This window comes from Lissotriton helveticus, chromosome 12 (genome assembly GCF_964261635.1).
Source record: "Lissotriton helveticus chromosome 12, aLisHel1.1, whole genome shotgun sequence".
Taxonomy (NCBI): Eukaryota; Metazoa; Chordata; class Amphibia; order Caudata; family Salamandridae; genus Lissotriton; species Lissotriton helveticus.
The window spans coordinates 10588606-10612597 of NC_136073.1; the positions used below are offsets into that span (position 1 = coordinate 10588606).

The following is a 23992-nucleotide window of genomic DNA, read 5'->3' on the forward strand; positions in this document are numbered from 1 at the left end:
TGCCACTGGATTCAAGCAAGCCGGGCTGAAGACGGCTGTAATGCCAGAAACCGGTCCTCGGAAGCTTGTTTCCGGTCCAGGGAAGGCATGGCTTGGCAGTTCGGGCTGGACTGTTCCCATGAGGCACAGGGTCAGACTGATTTGCATATGGCCATGTCTGAACTGGGGTGGCAGAGTGGGCTAAAGAACGGTGATGGATTAAACCCAGATCTGTTGACTGGGTGTGAGTGTTTGATTGGTTCAGATGCTCCGTCCATTACCACCCCCTTTTGTACCATTTGCATGGAGGCATGGTTCCATGCAAATGAGTGACTCACTTTACCTCTGCACCTGTTCCCTATTAAAGACCCAGGCACAGAGGCAAGCAGGCCCTTAGGAGACTCATTGATAGAGCGCCACAAAGAGGTGAAACACTGATAGTGCACCCCCTGAGGTGCGCCCTCTGGAGGGGGACAAGAGGGTTCCATGGATCCCACAACATCCAAAGGCATAGCTTCGGGGGCTGTCTGGGGTGTTACCCCCTTAGTGAATGCATTTTCTGGTAAATAGTTGGGTTTGGGTGAATTCATTCGGGTATGATGAGAATTTTTCCATACACACAGACAAAAACGTACACACATTCCCTCCCTCTCCCTGTTTTGAAAGTCTTCAAAAGTGTTTGTTTTTTACAAAACATTGTGTTTTTTCTCACTTAGAACCCCTAACAAACCGAATTCCTCTCCCTTTCCACTGCCTCTTAAGCCCCTCTCATGTGCCCTGCTTGTCGAATAATGTATTTTAACATTATATGCTAGTATGAGTTTTGGAAAAAGTCTGATGCTCACCCACCCTCCAATCTTACTGGCCAAGTTACACCCTTGTTGACATCCCCCTGCTGGCAGGCTCAGTCACTCACTGCACGCGCCTGCAGGGGGACCTCTGTCTTCTCTTTAAACTGCAGGCGGCTACTGCCTGCAACGCCAAACACAGAACGACTTGTAAGCAACCGCTCTATCGTCACTGAATGTGCTCGCCCAGGGCAGGCTCCAGTTTGCGGCTGCCCTGGCGGAAGTGCCTTCATTATAATAGGGCACACAACTATACCGCTCTGCACCAGGCGCACCTTGTGAAACGTGCACCTGTGGCACTGTGCATCCCGTGCAAAATACGAGCCCTGGATGTCCAGTGCCTACCTGAAACTCAACCCAACCAAGACAGAATTTGTGTTATTTGCCAAAAAGAATAAACAAATTACAGTAGAAACCTAGTTCAGAGATATGAACGTTTACGTCTTAATACTCCAACTTTCACCAGATATTTAGTCACTTGGATTCACCCTGGACACCACCCTCACGCTCACCCTCAAGGAACACATCACCAATGCAATAGGTCTTGCTTTTGCGAGAAGTTTAAGCTATTGGCATTGTAAATGACAATTCATTTTACTTATATTTTGGTTCTCAAAACCGATAAATAAAAAGCATTGTCATTTACAAAGCCAAAGCTTAAACTCTTGCAAATGCGAGACTTATTGCATTTGCTTCCTGTTTCTGTCCGGGCTGCTGGTCTCCAGAAGACGAGCAGCACAGAGCCTGGATTCCCGCTGAACAATCTTTGCGCGGACACCATGATTGAAGCTGAGCGAGGAGGCAGCTGCAGTCGAAGAGAGGGAGCGAACGGGAGGAGTCAGCTGCAGTGCGCTGCACCCACGAAAAGAAAGGCGCGTCTCGTTGAAGTCTATTTATTTTCAATATTGAAAGCTTTTGGTAAGCTGTGCAGCATGCCGCATTTGGCACGCTGCTTACTAAAAGCTTACAATATTGAAAAAATAGATTTTGTCAAGCCGTGCCTTTCTTTTCTTCATCGCGACTCGCCGAAGTCTATTTTTTCAATATTGTAAGATTTTGAAATGCAGCGCAGTGCACCCCCTGTGGCGAACTGGTTACTAAAAGATTACAATATTGAAAAAATAGACTTTGGCAAGCTGCTGCATTCTTTTCTTTGTCACAGCTCGCCGAAGTCTATTTTTTCAATATTGTAATATTCTTATAAGCAGCGCAGCACACTGCCTGTGGCAAGCAAAGTGGGCACCATTGAAGGTAAGCATGTCGTGCCTGCAGTAGGAGAAAATCGTTAAAGAAAATAGTGCTCACAGACATATGTGTAACTACACAAGTAAAAGGGCCACTCCTCATGGGAGGTTACATATGTAAAAAAGGTGGTACTAAGGAGGGACTAGCAAGCCTATAAACGAATCAGAAGCCAACATTTATAAAGGACAATGACACAAGCCAGTGAAAAATATCGGCGGAGAGTGGGTGGAACGTCAAGTCCAAACCTGAATACAGCATGTCTCGAAGTGACAGCGCAAGCGCTGTCTAGGCGATACCTAACAAGGACGGCCTGGTAACAGCTCTCTCTTATAAAAAGGCAAAACCATTTCTTCCCAAAAGCGACTTCAGAACTGCTGTTTACGCCCTTGTATCCTCTCGTCTGCGTGGTGGTAATGCCCTACTTCATGCCGTCTAAGGCTCTACACTGGCACGCCAAAGGGCATCCTACACGCTGCACGTCTCATCCAGGGCCTGAAGAAATATGATCACATCACTCCCATCCTAATGGAACTTCAGTGGCTCCTCTCCACGGCCCGCATCATCCTCAAAACCAGCAGCATCATTTCCGAAGCCATCACGACCAGCACCCTGCCCATCTTGAAGACAAACTCACCATCGCTGGTGGACCTCAGCACACACGCAAACAGGACGCATCGCCATGAAACTCACGACTAAAAAGTGTAAAAAAGAAAAAAAAAACAGCAACATGCCTTTTCCATCCACGGACCCAGGGTCTGAAACAACACTCATGGTTCCACCAGGAGCGCCCCAATGCCGCTCCGATTTAGAAAAGCGTTTAGAATTTAGAAAGCAGATCTTTAACGAACATCACAATGTATTTATTGCCCACAACCTGTCTACCTCTCATTTCACTCCTCGACTCGATGCCTCTCTTTGCCTTAGTACAGCTCTCTGCTGCCTTTTAGCTATATCTCCGTATAGAAACGCCATTTACATACATTCACACATACATACTTCATACATGCATTTTAACCACAGAAATCATTTCTACCCCTGTCCATCCCAACTCATGTGTGCGTTCTGTGCTCCAGTGTGTGACCAACTACATAAAATTTCTTCCAGGGTTAGGAAAAAAAGGTGGTAAGAGGGAAAGTGAACCTGCACACACTCAGATTTTCGCATGAGCAAATCTAGACCTGCATATTGCTCGTGCTAAAATGCAGTTCACAAATATTTTCTAGGAGTACTATTTCTCGGCCTACTTCTGTAAAGTCTTGTGAATTCATGAAAGCCGTATATCTGCACTTACCTCAAGGACATGGGTGCACTTTTGAGACTTTGTTAAATAATTAGCAACCTAATTAGGGGGCCTATTAGGATGGTGGACGGACCTGCGTCCGTCCGCCACCCCAGAGGATGAGGGACCGTCCGCAGGGGCAGCAGCGGTCCCTCCGTGCTAATTAGGATGTGACCGCCACCCTGGCGGTCACATCCTGTATATTTAACATTGCAGCGGGTGCTGCTTGAAGCAGCACCCGCCGCAATGTTAAACAAGCATTTAAAATGCAATGGTTTTGCCTTTGTTAAAGTTTGAGCTATTGGCAATGCTCTTGACATTATTTTTATTTGTTTTTTTTAAACATAAATAATTGGCATTGTCATTTGCAATGCCACTAGCTTTATCTTTCGCAAATGACACCCACAAACACCTACAGAGAGCCCCCCCAACACACCCACACAGAGCCCCGCCCACACACTACGAGCCCCCCCACACACTGCGAGCCCCCCCACACACACTGCGAGCTCCCTCCACACACTGCAAGCCTTCTCCACACACTGCGAGCTCCCTCCACACACTGCGAGCTCCCTCCACACACTGAGAGCCCCCCCACACACTGAGAGCCCCGCACACACTGAGAGCCTCCCCCACACACTGAGAGCCCCCCCCACACTGCGAGCCCCCCCACACACTGCGAGCCCCCCCACACACACTGCGAGCTCCCTCACACACTGCGAGCCCCCCCACACACACTGCGAGCTCCCTCCACACACTGCAAGCCTTCTCCACACACTGCGAGCCTCCCCCACACACTGAGAGCCCCCCCACACACTGAGAGCCCCCCACACACTGAGAGCCCCCCTCACACACTGAGAGCCTCCCCCACACACTGAGAGCCCCTCCCCCACACACTGAGAGCCCCTCCCCCACACACTGAGAGACCCTCCCCCACACACTGAAAGCCCCTCCCCCACACACTGAAAGCCCCCCCCACACACAGAGAGAGCCCCCCGCCCACACACAGAGAGCCCCCCCCCCTTGTCTGGCAATGTACATCAGGCCCTCAGTTAATTGTGAAGAAAGACAAGAAGGAGAGAGAAATGGAGAGATGGAAATGAAGGGTAGGAAGAAGAGAGAGATGAAAAAGAAGAGAGGGGCAAAGAAAGGGCAATAGGAAAATAGAGAGTGCAAGAAAAGAAGGAGAGAGAGTTGGTGACTGAAAGAAGAGAGTGAGAGAAGGCAAATAGAGAGGAAAGGCACGCGAGAGAGTGCAAGAGAGAGAAGCATGGTAGATAAGGAGGAGGAGAGAGGACGCATGAGAGAGATCAAGAGAGAGGGAAGGCAGGAAGAAAAGTAAGGGCAGAATGGAGTGAGAAGGCAGAAAACAGAAAGAGTAAAAGATAGAAAGAAGCCAAGATGAGAGGGAGATGGAGAGAGGACGCGGGAGTAAGAACAGGAGAGAGAGAAAGCAGGAAGTAAAAGGAAGGTAGGAGGTAAGGCATAAGCAAGAAGGAGGGAGAGAGAGAGCAGATGGAAGAGGGAGCAGGAGGGAGCGGGACAACAGAGGGAAAAGAAAGCATAAAGGAGATGGAGATAGAGATAGAGAGAAGAATGATGGATAGGGAGGAAGAGGAACACGGAGAGGGTTGGAAAGAGGAAAAGAGAGAAAAGAGAGAAAGATAAAGAGTTAAAAGAAAAAAAAGAGAGAGTGCAGGAGAGAGAAGCATGATAGAGAGGGAGCAAGAAGGAAGGAGAGAGAGAGCAGATGGAATAGGGGGCAGGAGGGAGAAGGAAGAGAGAGCAAAAAGGAGAGGGAGATATAGAGAAGAGAGAAAGATGGGTCTGCCAGAGAATAAATAAAATAAAATGTAGCTGTAAACATTCTATAACGAAATCAGTGATCATATAGTGTTTTCCGACGAAATTATGTTTTTTAAGGCGTGGTATACAACGGTACCTCAAGTAGAAATATGAAATAATATACGCAGCGACTTGAGCCTTGGGGGAAGTAAGTTTAAGGATGTTCTTTTTGGACTACGTCTGACGTGTGTTTGTGCTGAATGTGACCTAAATTACAGTTTAAGAACTACTCGGCCTACATTTTAGTGGTTATCTTTTTTCTCCGCGGTTTTTCTGCTTCTTTTGCAGGTACGTGTTCCACTGGACGCTACTGGATTACTCTGGTCAGAAAACGGGCGTAAAATGAACCCAGAAAGTGTCATAGCCAATTGAATACCACAGAACTGACAACATAAATATTATTTCACATGTTGATTATAAACACCTAAACTCTTACCCCATTTCAGTCCATGATGTGTTCTCTCACCCCACATAGCCTGGATGCACTCACCGCATCCACGCCCGCACGCGGGACACAGTGCACCTGCCGGGTGCCGCAATGGTCTGATTACATGGGATAGCATTGGTGCCCGTGTACATTTACATCAATATTTGCACCAAACCTAATGCACTGTTCTGTCAGTAAAGGTGTTGCTTTTGCACTTTTGCCCGCATGTAAAATTTTCGCATTTTTTGCACGAGTCTGTGCGTGCGAAGGTGGCTGCAAAATTACATTAACCCCATTGAAACTCGACGCAATAAGGCAAAGTTGGTGCAAACCCACGCATTCTGACGCCTGCCTCCTATTCTCCACACGTCCAACACGGAAGCTGTTTGTGACCACACAAGATGTAATACTGTAACCGCCGGCAGTAAAAGCTCCTCGGCTGAAGGGCCACTCACTCCTTGCCTGAAGTGGTGCAAGGTTTACTTTCCACCTCTCTCGAGACGCTGGGAGCCCCCGGACGGACACCTCACACCACAGGCAGAGCCGGGACATGACCCGTCCATCACTTGCGGGATGAAAGAGAAGTGTGTGCTTGTGAAACCAGACGCACCCCGAACGCACACGTGAAACGGGCACTTACGGCAGAAACGTGCACGAACTGGGATATATTCACATCCAGGCTAATAGTGTGAATGTTAGGACATATTAATAAAACAGCCACGTTTACAATCTATTATTATCGTCATAAATAAGTCTCAGCTTCTGTGCGCAATCAATGCCTTACAAGAAACGACCAACTTCTTTTATCATCGTGTTTTTGGGCTGATGTCTCACGGGGGAATTTGAAAGTGAAGGCGGGTGCCCTCAATCCCGGACCGAAGCTGCGGCCAATCGCAGCACGGCTCCAGCGATGACGCGGCGGCTCGAGAACCACTCCTAGCACGGCGGCACTGAGGGGGCTCGACCGCCTCAGCCAATGGGAGGGCAGCTCCTTCGTTCTTGCTCTCCGCGGCCCCGGCGAGGTCCTCATGTTATTCTCGGCCCCGGGCAGCAGCGGCAATCAGGGAGGCAGCGTTTGCACCGTAGTAGGAGGCGGCAGAGCGCTCGGGGTGCCACTAGTGCCTTACCAGATTCGGGGGCGTTCCCGAGAATCGGCTTTCGGCTGACGTAGCGTGACATCGGCAAAAGCCAAAGAATCTCGGGAACGCCCCCGAATCTGGTCCGGCATTGACGGACAGGCCCCTCGTCCAATGGCTAGGCTCCATTTATGGAGCCAGCCAATGAATGACGAGGGCCGACCCAAAGCCACACTACAGTTCTCATCAGGTTTTCGCCTGCGCGAAAAAGATGCGCAGAGCGCATCTTTTCGCCAGGCAAAACCTAAAAAGGTACAGTTTAACTGGGAATGTGCGAGGTTTACCGTTTCCGGGAAAAACAGCAAGGCGACGTTTCGCTTGCAAAGCTTAAATCAAGACAGGGGGCAGGTGAAATCTACGTCTAAAGAACCTTGCATTGCCATAACTTTGAATGCTTTTCTGGGAAGGCGCTTGTTTCAATTTGGAGTTAACATGTCACAGCGTCTACTTATTTAACACAAGGGATAACCATTTGGTGGCTAAACACATAAGGTGAAATCAAGTAACACTGACACAGCCTCGGGTTCCCAATGTGACGAAAATATGTAATTCTAGACAATGACTATTTCACTGAGACGACTTTTACTCTATGGTCTTTGAAAGCACCTTGAAATACACCAATTCTCGTTGTATGCTGTGTAAATAGCTCATGTATGCAGTGCTTTAAATGGGCCGGTAATGGCCGGTACGGAAGCAACAGAGAACCAACGGCGGACTCCAAATGCCGCACAATCCTCAAAGTAATCCCCCAAAGTGTAGTCTAGGTATCAGAATGGTGTGCACAAGCTACTCCTGCACCCGCCGTTGAGGGATGCAACCCGCCAAGGCGGGAGGCAGACTGAAAACAATGGTGCAGTGCACTCCCAAGGTACTGTAGAGTTCAGAAACGTAGCGTAATGGTTCCTTCGTAGGTATTATCTTTATTTAAGTACATCTAAATTCATAGAAACAAACAACAGCCAACGCGTTTCGTTCATAAACTGAACTTCGTCAGGGCAATGTATTAGGAGCAAAAGCGTCACTTAAGGTAAAGTGAGGTCCAATAGAGGTCTATCTAGTAGCCTGGAGAAGCGGTCTCAGCGTCACGGCATTTCCGAACTACTCGGAAATGCCGTGACGCTGAGACCGCTTCTCCAGGCTTATTTTCCGCTGGCTCTTATCATGGAGACCTACACTACAAATTGATGCTCTACTAGTAGACCTCTATTGGACCTCACTTTGCCTTAAGTACCAGCACTTTTTTTTTTGAGAGGGAGTGTACTGGCACTTCTCAGAAATAAAGCAGGTACTCTGGTTTCCCATTTCAAGTACTGCATATATGTTTTAATGGACTATAATGTTGCTCCACATATAACAACAACGTAGGTCACGTGTGAGGTACACATGACAAATGCCTTGTTTCCTGGTAATTGTGTTATCAGGGCGGTGTAGAGAGGAGCATTAATGTCCAAGTTCATGCTAGAAACTATCACTTGTAATAGATGTCACTCAATGCAAGGATACAGTCTAATATACTAAAGTGAAACGCTCCTTCATCTTCCAGAAATAAACGTTTTACGAACGTTGAGTCTCAAGCATATTGTTACATGCCGTTTGCTGCACGATTACCTTGCCACCTATGTGAATGGCTGCACCCCTGCTAAAGCTCTTTTCGCCAAACCAGGGCCTGGCTCAGCTGGCCTCGGCTCTCCCACCGCCAGGCACTGCTTGCAGCAGCAGGGGTCTATGTCAGCGACAGGGCCTGCATTGGTTTTGTTTTTGATCGCTCTTAGTTTACCTACCTGGTAGGTTAAGGTTTCTTATGTTAAATCTCTGATGCCTGCACTTAAGCATAATTTAACTCGTGACCACAATACGTTAAACACATATAGGGCACCACATGTGTAGTCCCTTTTTTGTTGGTCCCAATTCGGAATCCCACACGTTCACGAAATATTTTGACCGTAAAACAGGTTTACATTTAATGGACGTGTACCCTGAAACTTGTCATTGATACAGTCCCAGCTAATGAATGGTCACTTGTTATGCAGAGGGGGGGCCTCAGATTTTTTAGGGACGGCTGAAGGTCACAAAAGCTGTGGCCACCATACAGGGCTAGTTAGGAGTTCTTGCTTCAAGGACTGATTAATAATGTTGCCCGCAGAAGAACACTCGGTCACGTGAAAGGAAGCCCAGGGCAGGCACAACTCAGGTCATAACGGGATATCAGATGCAAAGAACACGAGTTGAAACTGGCTCGAGGGTCATCAATTCTACTTCTCGATTTATCAAAAATGGCATCTAAAGCTTTGTGCACAGAAAATGTAAGATTTTATTGAAAACAAGGATGCAGATGTTTTTACCCACGCCCTACTCCCATCTCTCACGGGGTGCCTCATAGTGTATTTCACCAAGGTTACTGCATGCTGCTCAGCGGGTTACCTGTTTCCCTTTCTCTGTGCAGTGTTCCGTCTATAGCCCCGTCAGGCCTTCACCGTCGCCCTCTTCCTTTGCTGCAGGCCCCTAGCTCACGCCGGTGCGACAGCTCTGGCCCGGTTCTTCATTTCGGTTTATTTCCTTGGTCCTTTCACATCACGTGCCAGCTCGCTGGAGCCCGTTTCCCGCCACACTTAGCTAAATTAAAGAGGCTGGAGGACTTGTGCTACTGCCTTTTGTTAAATGACACCGGGGTATGTCATAATGGGAAGGAACACAGCTCCGCTCCTGCCGTCTCTTCCCCCGGGGCTCCCTCAGCACAAGGGGGCCCCGCACCATCCAGCACTTCTCCTCCGGGGCTCCATGCGTCTCCGGGCGGGGGCGGGACTTCCGGCCGGCCGCGCCAGGATTGGCCGGCCGGCCAACCACTTCCGAAATGACGGCGGCTGCAATGAGGGCGGGTGCCGTCGCCTATGCCGACGCTTAGTAGAGCGACCAGGGATCAATGTTAGATTTTCCAAAATAGAGGCGCTTTACCCATTGAAATGCCTGCTCTCGTGAGATGACTCAGGACTACAGAGTGACGTCACAGCGTCTGCTCCTGTAGTTCTAATGTGTCGTTGTTCACAGGAATTTGATGTCGATGCCGGACCAGATTCGGGGGAGTTCCCGGCTTTCGGCTGACGTCGCGTGACGTCGGCAAAAGCCAAAGAATCTCGGGAACGCCCCCGAATCTGGTCCGGCATTGATGGACAGGCCCCTCGTCCAATGGCTAGGCTCCATTTATGGAGCCAGCCAATGAATGACGAGGGCCGACCCAAAGCCACACTACAGTTCTTATCAGGTTTTCGCCTGCGCGAAAAAGATGCGCAGAGCGCATCTTTTCGCCAGGCAAAACCTAAAAAGGCATGTTTACCTTTGCCTGCCACTTCGTGCACGCAAAGGCAGGGGGGTAGGTACCCCCCATGTGCACTCCCCACCCCCCCTTCACCCCTGGGGGCCCGCAACGGGCCCCCAAAGCAAACACCGTATGCCTTTCCACGGCGGAAATGCCGCCGTGGAAAGGCATAGGAGCACAGCCATCCTAATATGGCTGGCGGTGTCTGATAGACACCGCCAGCCATGGTAGAGCTTTTCCGCCGCGGTCGGAAAAGCGTCGGACTGAAAAAAGATGCCCCAGCCATCCTAATCTGGCAGGGTGTCTTTTCTCAGTCCGCAGCGGATAATCCGCATCCTCCGGGCCGGCGGTGGCTTCCGCCGGCCCGGAGGATGCAGATTATCCGCTATCATAATGGCTCCCCTGGTTTGGCATTAACAATGGCCTTCTGTGTTTATTAAAATGATCTCTCTCTCTCTCTCTGTGTATCGGCTAGCTTCACTGTGAGTGGCAACATTCTGCTCTTTCACAAGGAGCATATCAACACACTGTTGTTTTGTTCAGTGCCAATGTGGGGGGCAATGTGTGCTTTTTGAGACCAAAAACAATTTTTGGTTTTGCTGATGTTTGTTGTAATGGTGAGGGCCCGGCAGCTCCCACACCAATACGGTTTTACAAAAACCATGCCAAAACAAGTCACGCATTGACAAAACCTTAAGGCCGACCAACAATTTCAGACCTGCTGGCTTTACCAATGCTTGTTTATTTTTATGTTTCCCATAATCTCATTAAAACTGGTTACACTGATTTTCCATTATGAATATTTTTGGCAAATACTAGCATGCATCAACATATTTCACTAAATGATGCTGCAAAGAAATTGTACCTCAAATGTTACAGTAGTTTAGCGAAATGTTTTTGTATTTTTTTGTGAACATTTTATTTTGAAAGCGAAGAATCATCAATCTTGCTTTCAAGCTTCTGCAAATATTTGCATCTAAACAGAGAGAATTCTGGGAGTATTATAAATAGCCTCAGATTGCTAAACATTGAAAACGTGTGTACACATTGTTATACTGGAACAACTGTCAGTGGTGCAGTGTGAGCTTACAACATTTACTTACAGCGCTCACCCTAATAATAAAGGCTTTGTAATAATGAACCATAAATACACGTTTTAACATCATTAACACATAGAGACAAACATTATCTTAACAGCAGACAGTGCCTTTCTCTGATCCATAATGTGGTATTGTAAACTGGCAGTCAACGGGTTTGTGCTGCAGGGGGTTGGGGCCTACTTATCCCAAGGACAAAATACACATCAAAACTTGTTGCCCTTGACCCCAAAAAATATGTCCCGGCTTTCAGCTATAGGAATTCCACATCCCTGTGTATGTAGCTTTTTCCCAATATATGTTTCCCAACTGGCTAAATGGGCATTGTAACCTCATTATATATCCATTCTAATCTGTATTTGGGCTTTTTAACTGAGTGTATTACCTGCTAATCTCTTTTCTATCCCTGCATATCCACATTCCACTCATACATGTGCTTAAACCCTAGTATTTAACTTTCATGCCCATTTTTTGCATTAATGTATAACTATATAAACAATTTAATTCAATTTATTAAAATACACCCTGTTGTGCAAACTCATAAACAGAATATTAATCAATTTTACATACAGTTTTAGCATGGTTTCCTATCCATGACGTACATATAATTGAAATCAACCCAACATTTTGCTTGGTATGTAATGGGACGCTCTCTGGACCAGTGACCACCCACCAGGCGCACAACACCCATTGGGCTCACGGGGCTTCAGCCCCCCCCCGTCGTCTGTGTCATCCCGGGCTGACATAGCTTTGCGGACTGGTGACGTTCTACTTGCAGCCGCACCCGAGTACTTAAAAGGGCTTTAAAAGACCATTTACTTGTAAATTAGGCTTCTTTTGTTTTTTAACCCCTTCTTTCAGTCACTCTGTCTATGGTTCGAAGAATTAGCCCCCCCCGAAATTTGGCTATAGTTGCCCGCCTGCCACCCACGGCCAGAGGTCCCCTGAGACACCCGTGCTGGTGGGGCTGGGTGCGCCCCTTCTTCACCACTGCTCTTCGCTCTCGATGGTCCCAGGGACGGACTCGTGTCATTCCCCGTGACGTGTCCTCGACCGGCCTCTTGCTCACAGTCACACGGTCCACCCTCTTACTGTAAATATTCCTGCACGTCCTTGTCAGGACGGCAGTTTCACTTCTGCCAACAATACAACCGTGAACCTTTGAGCGGATTGACTGTCCTTGAAGGGCAAATATTGCCGACACCCAGGACACAATTGAATAACAAGCATTTGCAATGCAATAGGTCTCTCAATTTTGAGCTATTGGCATTGTAAATGACAATGCCTTTTATGTGTGTTTAAAAAACCTGCATTAATAAAAGGCATTGCATTTACAATAGCCGTAGGCCAAAGTTTCTAAAATGCGAGACCTATTGGATTGCAAATGGTTGCTGTTTACAAGGGTCCCATGCTGCGCTTTCACTAGAGGCCACGCCCCTTTCTTTAGAGGAGCCGTTACTAAAGAAAAGTCGGCGGCCACTATTAAAGGGAAAGCGCGGAATGGGCGTTTTTACCAAAAAAGCATTTGTTTATCAAGTTGACAAACAAATGTTTTATTTTGTAAAAGCGCCCGGTGGAAGCGCACATGGCGCACATGGTGGTTACACAGTAGGTCTTATTTACACTGTAAGCAATATTTTCTTTAATGGTTTCTCCTACTGCAGGCACGACATTCTGTACTGCAACATTCAGGGCGCCATGTGCGTTTTCACCGGGCGCCCTGAATGTTGCAGTACAGAATGTCGTGCCTGCAGTAGGAGAAACCATTAAAGAAAATATTGCTTACAGTGTAAATAAGACCTACTGTGTAACCACTGAAGTGAAAGGGCCAGTCCTCATGGGAGGTTACAAATGAAGCCAAGGCGGTACTAAGGAGGGACTAACAAGCCTATTAACGAATCAGAAGCCAGCATTTATGAAAGACAATGAAACAAGCTAATGACAAATATGGGGGAGAGTGGGCGGAGCTTCAAGTCTATACTCCAATGCAGCATGACTCTCAGAGCGGCGCTACCCAGGCTCGACCTAAAAAGGGAATCTTTATTGAACAGACACAAAGACAATAATTGGTTGATTTTTCATCTTTTAGACCATGACATATTTCATAGCTCTTTAATATAAAACCAGTCATATTTTTTTAATCTGTCCACCCTTCACCCTTCTACTCAAGCACCCATTCACCCTTCGCTTGTTAATCCTTTCACCCTTCTATTCAATCCATTCACCCTTCTATTCAAACATCCATTCACCCATCTATCCACCCTTCACTTGTCCATCCATTCACCCTTCTATTCAAACATCCATTCACCCATCCATCCACCCTTCACTTGTCCATCCTCCACCCTTGTATTCAAGCTTTCATTCAGCCATCCATCCACCCTTCGCTTGTCCATCCTTTCACCCTTGTATTCAAGCGTTCATTCACCCATCCATCCACCCTTCACTTGTCCATCCTTCACCCTTGTATTCAACCATCCATCCACCCTTCGCTTGTCCATCCTTCACCCTTGTATTCAACCATCCATCCACCCTTCGCTTGTCCATCCTTCACCCTTGTATTCAACCATCCATCCACCCTTTGCTTGTGTTAGACCCGGCTCCCTGGGCGCCAGGGCACTCAGGGGTAACTGCGCTCCAATCGCATCCACTGGAGTGTTCACCGCTGGTGACCTGGGGCCTCAGTACTAGTGGACCCAAAACTGGATAACCAAGTTCTCCTCTCCAGCACTTGACTCTCTCAGGGTAGCGAGACAGAGCAGTCCAAGGCTTACTCAAGGAGGTGAGGTGGGGTTAGACATTCAGAATACAGTGCACACCGTACTACCAGCTGATAAAATCAATGCCCAGTCAGTGCTTCACTTTTTATAAAAGAAAAGTACTTTAATACACACAAGAGAATTATACTACACATAAAACTAGGATAAACAGTGAAAACCAGAGGTCTGTATAACCCTCTGGGCCAGAGTTCTGACCCCAAACAGACCCCAAACTAGACGCCAAACCCGTTAAAAACACTGTTAACATGAAGACACACAATTACCATTGCATATTTCTGACCATGTTGCACAGGGCTGCTCTCATTCGCTAGAGCTTTGATACCAATCTTTGTCTTGAAAGGATATAGTTTCAGCATATGATGTGAAGTCAAATGTTCTTGATCAGCCCTTAACCTGCCTCCCAAAGTAACAGAAGTGCCCTCCCGTCCTGAGTGAGCACACCGCTCTAGTGGCGTCAGGGATCCAATCACTGGTACCCGATGTTGTGACACAATTTAATCGAGTCCAACTAGTCCAGTAGCCGCTGGCTAGCAGTAGGAGGGTAGTGGCTGCACAGAGTACCACTTCACCCTGATACTCCCAGGTATCACGAAAAGAAAGGTGGGGGCCTGTTTCACCGGACTCTATTCCCCAGCTACCGCTTGTAACTGGAAGTACCACACAGGCTCCCACAGCACAGGGGAGGGGTCTGGACAAAGCAATCTCACCTTCCAGGACTGGGAACAAGCTTCCCTGTCTCCCTCTGTCTCCATTGATGTGCTGCAAGCTTCCTTTTCTTGAGAAGCTGTCTGCAATTTCCTTGTTCCAAGCTCCATCCGCACAAGCCTCACATGAGCTGCTGGTTCTCTGACCGATGCTGCCGAAGCTCTTGCTCCTCGTCAACCCGGCACATTCCTTTGCAGCAGAATCCATCAGTCACAGAGAAAACGTCCTCAAGTTCCAGGCGCAGTGAGCAAGCTTCTTATCTTGCCTTCACACCACGGGTCGCGGGTGACCTCCTTAAATAGAACCAGTGTGGCCGCCGCTTCAGAATCATAGACCAGTCTTGAACAACAACTGACCCCTAAGGCCAGACTTTTATCACATCTGATTGATAGGTTGATCCAATCAGAGGGTCTGCTACTTTTGAATCCAAGTTGCCCCTCCAATCACAAGGCACATTTAAGGGTGTTCTCTGCCTAACCAAAGCATGCAAAGGATGACCTACTGTCTCTCCTCTCAGCCCCTGCTTTTCCCTAAAGAGGAATTATATTTAACTCCAGACCAGGAGGCACTGACCGGGGGGGAGGTCCTCTTAGCAGAGTTAGTGCAGCTAAACCCAGATAAGAGCTGGGTGTCTACCCCAGCCCATCCGGCCTCTGCAAGGAATTGGGAGGGGCCCTGGGGAGCTGGGATGTCCTGCAGAACAGCTCACATTCCTCACCCTGGCTAAAATCACCATTCTTCCCCAGTACACTCAAGGGCTCTCAAACACACGTCAGATAGACAAAGGCAACATGACCCCAGGCAAGGGGGAGGCTGCACAGACATGATCAGGAGGGTGCCTAGGGACTCACCCCTCCTGACTATAGATTTATTGCTGCCACCACTGTCAGTCTACCACAGCCTTAATAAAGAGGGCAGTGCCTCTCTCTGTAAAATAGGGGTGCATTAGGCATGCCCCCTCGACCTCAGAGCCAAGCTCTAGAGTCTCAACCCAGGTAAACTGGGAGACCCTCAGTGGACTTGCAGGGTTCTCAGGTTCACTGCAGTAGTGATCTAGAAACCATCCAGGAACCTTTAAATGGATTGTCTGGAGATCAGCATGAGGCAGGGGAAGCACTCTTCCCAGAAACATGCAGGAGACTGCCCATCCCAACATATGCCCCCCCACCCCAGATCAGAACGGCTGGAAGTTACTCCCCAGTGGGAGAAGACCGATCATCTGATTGGATAAACCGGCAGGAAAGGTCATCTGCATTACCATGCTGTAAGCCTGCTTTATGTTCCACAGTAAAATCTAGTCCCTGCAGAGATTTGGACCACCTGAGCAGCTTTGGGTTCTCCCCCTTCGTTGCCATAAGCCACTTGAGGGGCTTGTGATCTGTCTGAACCACAAACTTTGCACCAAACAAGTAAGGCCTGAATCTTCGAAGGGCCCACACTATGGCAAAGCATTCTTTTTCAACCGCAGACCAGTTCTGCTCCCTGGGGAGTAGTCAGCAGCTGATAAAGGCCACCGGATGCTCCCTTCCCTTCTCATTGAGCTGGACAAAAACTGCCCCAACTTCCTTGTCTGAAGCATCTGTCTGCACAATGAAGGTCTGACTGTAATCGGGGGCCTTCAACACAGGTGCATTGCATAGTGCAGTCTTCAAATCATCAAATGCCTTCTGACACTCTTCAGTCCAGATCACCTTCCTGGGCTGCTTCTTAGAGGTCAGGGCTGTCAGTGGAGCAACAATGGCCCCATAATTTGCTACAAAGTTCCGATAGTAACCAGAAAGGCCCAGGTAGACCTTTTCCTGGGTCTGAGTAGTGGGAGTCTCCCAGTCCAGCACTGCCTGGACTTTAGCCTCCAGGGGGCGAACCTTCCCATTACCCATCTGATGCCCAAGATAAACAACAGAGGACTGCCCAACTAGACACTTGGTTGCCTTGATCGCCAGGTTGCCCCACTGCATCCTCACCAACACCTGCTCCAGGTGTCCCTTGTGGTCCTACCTGGAGGTGCTGAACACAGCAATGTCATGCAGGTACGCCACACAGAACTCTTCCAGACCTGACAATACATGGTTGACCGGCACTGGAAAGTGGTGGGAGCATTATTTAATCCAAAAGGTATAACTTTAAAATGGTGGAGGACCCCTGGGGTTGAAATTGCTGTTTTCTCCTTAGCACCAGGTGTCAATGCATTCTGCTAGTAACCGCTGGTTACATAAAAAGTACTAAGGTACTTTGCGGCACCCAACCTATCCACCAGCTCATCAGCTTTGGGAACAGGATCGGCATCAGTTTTTGTCAAAGTATTTAGGATTGTATCTCTTTTTATTTTGTTTGAAGAAAATGTCAACAAGTACAGTTGCCTACATCCAACGGCTGGCGATGAACAAAGGAAAGGGTAAAGTGGAGGAAGAGGCCAAAATCATAAATAACAGACATTCAAATAGACAAAGAGACCCCTCCATGCTCGTGCATATAATACCTCTAATATTCCTGTCACCCTCCCATCTTGCGGAGGTCTTACGAGTCTGGCTCCGTACCTGCCGTAAGGCGTAGCACTTGCAAATATATTGGGCAGGAGAGCTCTCTAAAGGTTATAGACAAATATTTCAGGCAGGGTTCCCACATTTTTTCAAAATTAGGCAATGTGTGGTCTACCACTGCTGTGAACTTCTCCATGGCAAGCAGATCCCAGAGTTTGTCTGTCCAGTCTGCATGTGTGGATATGGTGTCCGTGCGCCATCGTGACAACAAAACCTGCTTTTCGGCGCACAATGCCAATGTTATGGCTCTCCCCCTAGCGGAATGTAGTGGGTACGTTAGAACGTTGGGCAATCCCAACAAAATATAGCTAGGGAAGCAGGGCAGTTCGGTGTTGAACATGGTATCGATGTATCGACGCCGCTATTAACATGTGTTGGATAGAAGACTATTGATTCATGTTACCGATTCGTATACAAGATAATAATCAAGCTGCAAAGAACCGCTCACTTTTTCAAGTAAATGTGACACGGCTTTTCTTAATTTGAGAATTGAACACAATATATTGGTCGAAACATTGACAGCTAGCAATTTGTCTTAAGAGAGAAACAAACGATAAATTGTTTCTACTCAGGAATCTTATATGTATTTGGTCAATTTGAATTTTGAATTTTACTTCATTTTGATATTGTTCCTGAAATTTAATCAACTCACCCTGACGAAGTCATTGGCTGAGGAGCCAGACGGAACACGTGTTGGCAAAATCTGTTGGTTATTTGTAATGCTGAAGAACCCGTTATGATTTGTACCCACGCATTGGATTGAACTATGAAATTGGATTGGAATAAATAAAGAAGATATGGAATCCACAATATTTGGAAAAGATTGGTATTGATTTGGACATTTGTTACTTATTAGTGTTGCTCAGGTTGAGAGATTACATGGTATCGATGTCCGTAAGGACCTCGGACCGGTAGCGGTTTAATTTAGGGCAGTGCCACAAGAGCTGGGATAGTGTGCCAGAGTGATTGCAATGTTGCCAGCACCTATTGTCGCTTCCCTTCTTCCACGTAACTAGTCAGGAGGGTGTATAATACCAGTAGTGGGTGATTTTGAGCAGGGTCTCCCAGCCTGAGGCGCTACCAGCTGAGGTGCGAGCCCGCTGTAAAATGTCAGACCACTCTTTGTCCGAGGATTGGCACTCACATTCCAGCTCCCACCGTGTCCTTGCCAGGAGAGTAAAGATCTTGTTGGGATGTTCAAGAGGGCATAAACATCCGTCCGCAGACACCGTCACCCCACCTCGACAAGAGCCAACGTTCAGATGGAGCGAGTTGCCTGATAGCATGTGGACGTATTGACGGTTGAGTTACCCAATGGCGGATTTCTACATAGTGCCATTGTTCGGAGTCCGGTAACCCAAAATCCTGCTGCACCTACGAAAATGCCAGCAGACCCCGTACATCAAAAAGATCCCCAATGCGTTTGCAGTTCGCCTCCTGCCACTGAGAGGCCGTTGTATGTAGTGCCGGAGGGAACTCCGCATTCCCTCTGTTTGGTGTAAGGGGTGAAAGGGGGGTGGAGAGTTGCTTGTAGACACAAAGTTTGCTCCATGCCCCCACTGTGGCCTAGACCACTGGGGAGATATATACTCCCGGCGGGCAGTTTTGTCGCGGCAGCCATGGAATCTTCCAAATCTGAATCCTCGCCATGGCCTGGTCGAGGAAGCACCCATGTTTCTTTGTGTATGGATGTTGTCATTCCATTAAAAATTTCATCTGAGCTGCTTGATGGTAGCGCAGGAGATGAGGTATACCAAGCCCGCCCCTGGCCACTGGGAGATCAGCGGTCTCGTGTCATTCTACCACGCTGGCCACCCCAGATGAAGGTCTCACGGGAGTGTTGGAGTTTATTCAACACGGGTGGAGGCGGCTGTAGTGGTGCTGCCTGCATGCAGTATTAGATCTTAGGTAGTAGAGACGTTCTGATGGCTGTCAGAGTAATTAGACTGTGAAAGTCCACACAGACGTGCAGGTCAGCTGACCCCTGCTTAGGCACCAACAACACTGGACTGGCCCAAGGACTACGGGAGCATTCAACAACCCCCGGGCCCAGCATCTTGGCCACCTCAGTCTTGATGCACTCTTGGGCCCAGTCTTACATCCTGTATGTCTTGCTCTTAACAGGCAGGGTGTCCCCTGTGTCTGTGTCATGCGCACAGACAGGTGTCAGTCCAGGGGTAAGTGAAAAGAGATTGGGAAACCTCCCCATCAGCTCTTTACACTCCACCTGCTGTTCAGGGGTCAGTTCAGAGACGAGCTTAGCTCCCTCAACTGAACCATCCTTCTCATCAGCTTGAGATAAGTCAGGGAAGGGCTCCCTCTCCTCTTCAGCCATTGCAAGTAAAGAAAGGTGTACTCCCTGCGAAGACACGGCTTCAGCCTATTGACATGGAACACCCTGCTTTATTACTGCACTGCCTTGGATCTGGGCACCTGACCCTGCATCAGTGCCCCCTGGCCCTGTATCACTGCCCCATACCCTGTATGCTGGCCCTGTATCAGTGCCCCCTGGCACTGTATCACTGCCCCCTGACCCTGTATTAGTGCCCCGACCCTGTATCAGTGCCCCCTGACACTGTATCACTACCCCTGACCCTGTATCAGTGCCCCCTGACACTGTATTAGTGCCCCCGACCCTGTATGAGTTCCCCTGACCCTGTATCACTACCCCTGACCCTGTGTGCCTGCCCTTGTATCACTGCCCCTGACCCTGTATCACTGCCCCTGACCCTGTATGCCTGCCCCTGCATCTGTGCCCCCTGACCCTGTATCACTGCCCCCTGCACCTGTATGCCTGCCCCTGTATCAGTGCCCCTGACCTTGTAGCCCTGCCCCTGTCACTGTATCAGTGCACCTTGCCCATGTATGCCTGCCTCTGTATCAGTGCCTCCTGACCCTGTATCACTGCCCCTGACCCTGTATGCCTGCCCCTGAATCTGTGCCCCTGACCCAGTATCACTGCCCCCTGACCCTGTATGCCTCCCCCTGTATCAGTGCCCCTGACCTTGTAGCCCTGCCCCTGTCACTGTATCAGTGCCCCCTGCCCATGTATGCCTGCCCCTGTATCAGTGCCTCCTGCCCCTGTATCACCGCCCCCTGCCCCTGTATCACTGCCCCCTGACCCTGTATGCCTGCCCCTTTATCACTGCCCCCTGACCCTGTATCACTGCCCCCTGACCCTGTATGCCTGATCTTGTATCGGTGCCTCCTGACACTGGATCACTGTCCCCTGACCCTGGATCACTGTCCCCTGACCCTGTATGCCTGCCCTTGTATCAGTGCCCCCTGACCCTGTATCAGTGCCCCTGACCTAGTATGCCTGCCCCTGTATCAGTGGCCCTGACCCTGTATACCTCCCCCTGTATCAGTGCCCCCTGACCCTGTATCAGTGCCTCGACCCTGTATGCCTGTCCTTGTATCGGTGCCTCCTGACAATGTATCACTGTCCCCTGACCCTGTATGCCTGCCCCTGTATCAGTGGCCCCTGACCCTGTATGCCTGGCCCTGCATCACTTCCCCCTGATCCTGTATCACTGCTCCTAACCCTGTATTACTGCCCCCTGATCCTGTATCACTCACTGCCCCCTGACCCTGTATGCCCGTCCCCTGTATCAGTGCCCCTGAACCTGTATCGGTGCCACTGAACCTGTATCACTGCCCCCTGACACTGTATCACTGCCCCCTGACCCTGTATGCCTGCCCCTGTATCAGTCCCCCTGACTCTGCATCACTGCCCCTGACCCGTTATGTCTGCCCCTGACCTTGTATCACTGCCCTTTGAGCCTGCATCAGTGTCCCAGACCCTGTATCAGTGACCAGGACCCTGTATTATTGCCTCCTGGCCATGTATCACTGTCCCTGTAGCAGTGCCCCAGACCCTGTATCACTACCCCAGACCCTGTATCAGTGCCCCTGACCCTGTATCGGTGCCCCCTGACCCTGTATCAGTGCCCCCTGACCCTGTATCAGTGCCCCAGACCCTGTATCACTGCCCCCGACCCTGTATTACTGACCCAGACCCTGTGCCCCCTAACCCTGTATCACTGCCCCAGACCCTGTATCAGTGCCCCCTGACCCTGTATCAGTGCCCCCTGACCCTGTATCACTGCCCCTGACCCTGTTTCACTGCCACCTGACCCTGTATAATTGCCCCAGACCCTGTATCACTGCCCCCAGACCATGTACCACTGTCCACTGACCCTGTATCACTGCCCCCTGACCCTGTATCAGTGCCCCTGACCCTGTATCACTGCTCCAGACCCTTTATCAGTGCCCCTGACCCTGTATCTGTGCCCCCTACGCCTGTATCACTGCCCCTGACCCTGTATCACTGCCCCTGACCTCGTGTCAGTGCCCCTTGACCCTGTATCACTGTCCCAGACCCTGAATCAATGCCCCCTGACCCTGTATCACTGCCCCAGACCCTGTCTCAGTGCCCCAAAGCCTGTATCACTGCCCCCTGACCCTGTATCACTGCCCCTGACCCTGTATCACTGCCCCCTGACCCGGTATCAGTGCCCCCTGACCCAGTATCACTGCCCCTGACCCTGTATCAGTGCCCCCTAACCGTGTATCACTGCCCCTGACCCTGTATCAGTGCCCCCTGACCCTGTATCACTGCCCCTGACCCTGTATCACTGCCCCTGACCCTGTATCACTGCCCCAGACCCTGTATCACTGCCCCCGACCCTGTATAACTGCCCCCTGACCCTGTATCAGTGCCCCCTGACCCTGTATCAGTGCCCCCTGACCCTGTATCACTGACCCAGACCCTGTATCAGTGCCCCCTGACCCTGTATCACTGACCCTGACCCTGCATCACTGCCACCTGACCCTGTATCACTGCCCCCTGACCCTGTATCACTGCCCCTGACCCTGTATCACTGCCCTTGTATCACTGCCCCTGACCCTGTATCACTGCCACCTGACCCTGTATCACTGCCCCTGACCCTGTATCACTGCCCCTGACCCTGTATCAGTGCCCCCGACCATGTATCACTGCCCCAGACCCTGTATCACTGCCACCTGACCCTGTATCACTGCCACCTGACCCTGTATCACTGCCCCTGAGCCTGTATCACCGCCCCTGACCCTGTATCACTGCCCCTGACCCTGTATCAGTGCCCCTGACCATGTATCACTGCCCCAGACCATGTATCACTGCTCCAGACCCTGTATCAGTGCCCCACACCCTGTACCAGTGTCCCCTGACCCTGTATCACTGCCCTCTGACCCTGTATCAATGCCCCAGACCCTGTATCAGTGCCCCAGACCCTGTATCAGTGCCCCTGACCCTGTATCAGTGTTCCTGACCCTGTATCAGTGCCCACTAAGCCCTGTATCACTGCCCCCTGACCCTGTATCACTGCCCCTGTATCTCTGCCTCCTGACCCTAGACCTCTGCCCAGGTGCCTCCAGCTTTGCTGTGGGTATTCTCTGTGCTGCCCCTGCAGGGTTCCCTGTTGTGCCCCTGTGGGGGTGATATTGAGCTCCTCCTGCGGCCCCGCCCCTGGGCGGGCAGAGCGGCCTCGTGCCTGGATCCTGAGGCTTCACTGATAGCAGCAGGGTGGGAGCCCTTAGGGTTCTAAGGTCAGTGCCACGTGCACTCACACCTAACACAAGGGCTGTGCTGAGCAGCTTGGTGAACACAGGGGAGGACCGGAAGTGACGCCTCCATTACTAGCCACGCCCCTGTTACTGTTAGAGGAGGAGGGCAGGGGCCTGAGACAGAAACAGAGACTGGTGGAGCAGCCTCTGAGGCTGGGGCAGAGTCAGTCACAGGCCAGATGTGCCTGCCATACACCAACACCTGCCAGAGAGCTGACCGCCTGACACCCACCCAACCCCTGAGAGAGATGTCCGCCTGCCATACACCAACCCCTGAGAGAGATGACCGCCTGCCATACACCAACCCCTGAGAGAGATGACTGCCAGCCATACACCAACCCCTGCCAGAGAGCTGACCGCCAGCCATACACCAACCCCTGCCAGAGAGCTGACCGCCAGCCATACACTAACCCCTGAGAGAGATGACCGCCTGCCATACACCAACCCCTGAGAGAGATGACCGTCTGTCATACACCAACCCCTGAGAGAGATGACCGCCAGCCATACACCAACCCCTGCCAGAGAGCTGACCGCCAGCCATACACCAACCCCTGAGAGAGATGTCCGCCTGCCATACACCAACCCCTGAGAGAGATGATCGCTGTTGGACAGGCCACATGAAGGGCCGCTCTCCCCCGGCCCAACCAGGCCCGAACCAGCCACGCAAGTACCACACACCACCATTACACGTCCACCGTCCCCGCAGGGACCCCTACACTCGAACCTGTTGACCGCGTAGGCCGACCCACTACCGGCCTGCGCGCCCATCCTGGGCGCCATCTTGGACACTCCACCACGAGGCCGCCTGGCCCCCGATCGACCTCAACCCTGGGCCCGGCCAGGCCTCAGACATTCCGGCACCAACATCCACCCAGGAGGTGAGCGGGCTACTTGGTCAGTCAATGGGAGCAAGAGGTGTCGATGGCTCCCCCCCGCCAAGTACCGCTCGCCCATCGCCTCCCCGGGCGCTGGCTCCACCCCCCTGCTGGGTGTCTGAACCCCCTCATCCCGGACCTCCCGACCTCCAAGTGCGAGGGTCCGGACATCAAAGCACACCAGCCCTATAACTGGGGCAGCTCCAGAGCCGGACGGGAGTTGTATCTTGGAGTCGAGAGACGCAAAGAAGAACTCATCCTTGACGGACTACTGGCGCTGCCGTAGCTCTGTCTTGTGCACCTTCGTCTTGCCTGCTGGCGC

The 23992-nt window shown here is 50.4% G+C and overlaps 1 protein-coding gene across 1 annotated transcript in view; it reads right to left on the reverse strand.

Annotated features, from left to right (window-relative positions):
* Positions 1-23992, reverse strand: part of MISP (mitotic spindle positioning) — a 161756-nt gene that overhangs the window by 75374 nt on the left and 62390 nt on the right. The window lies entirely within an intron of this gene.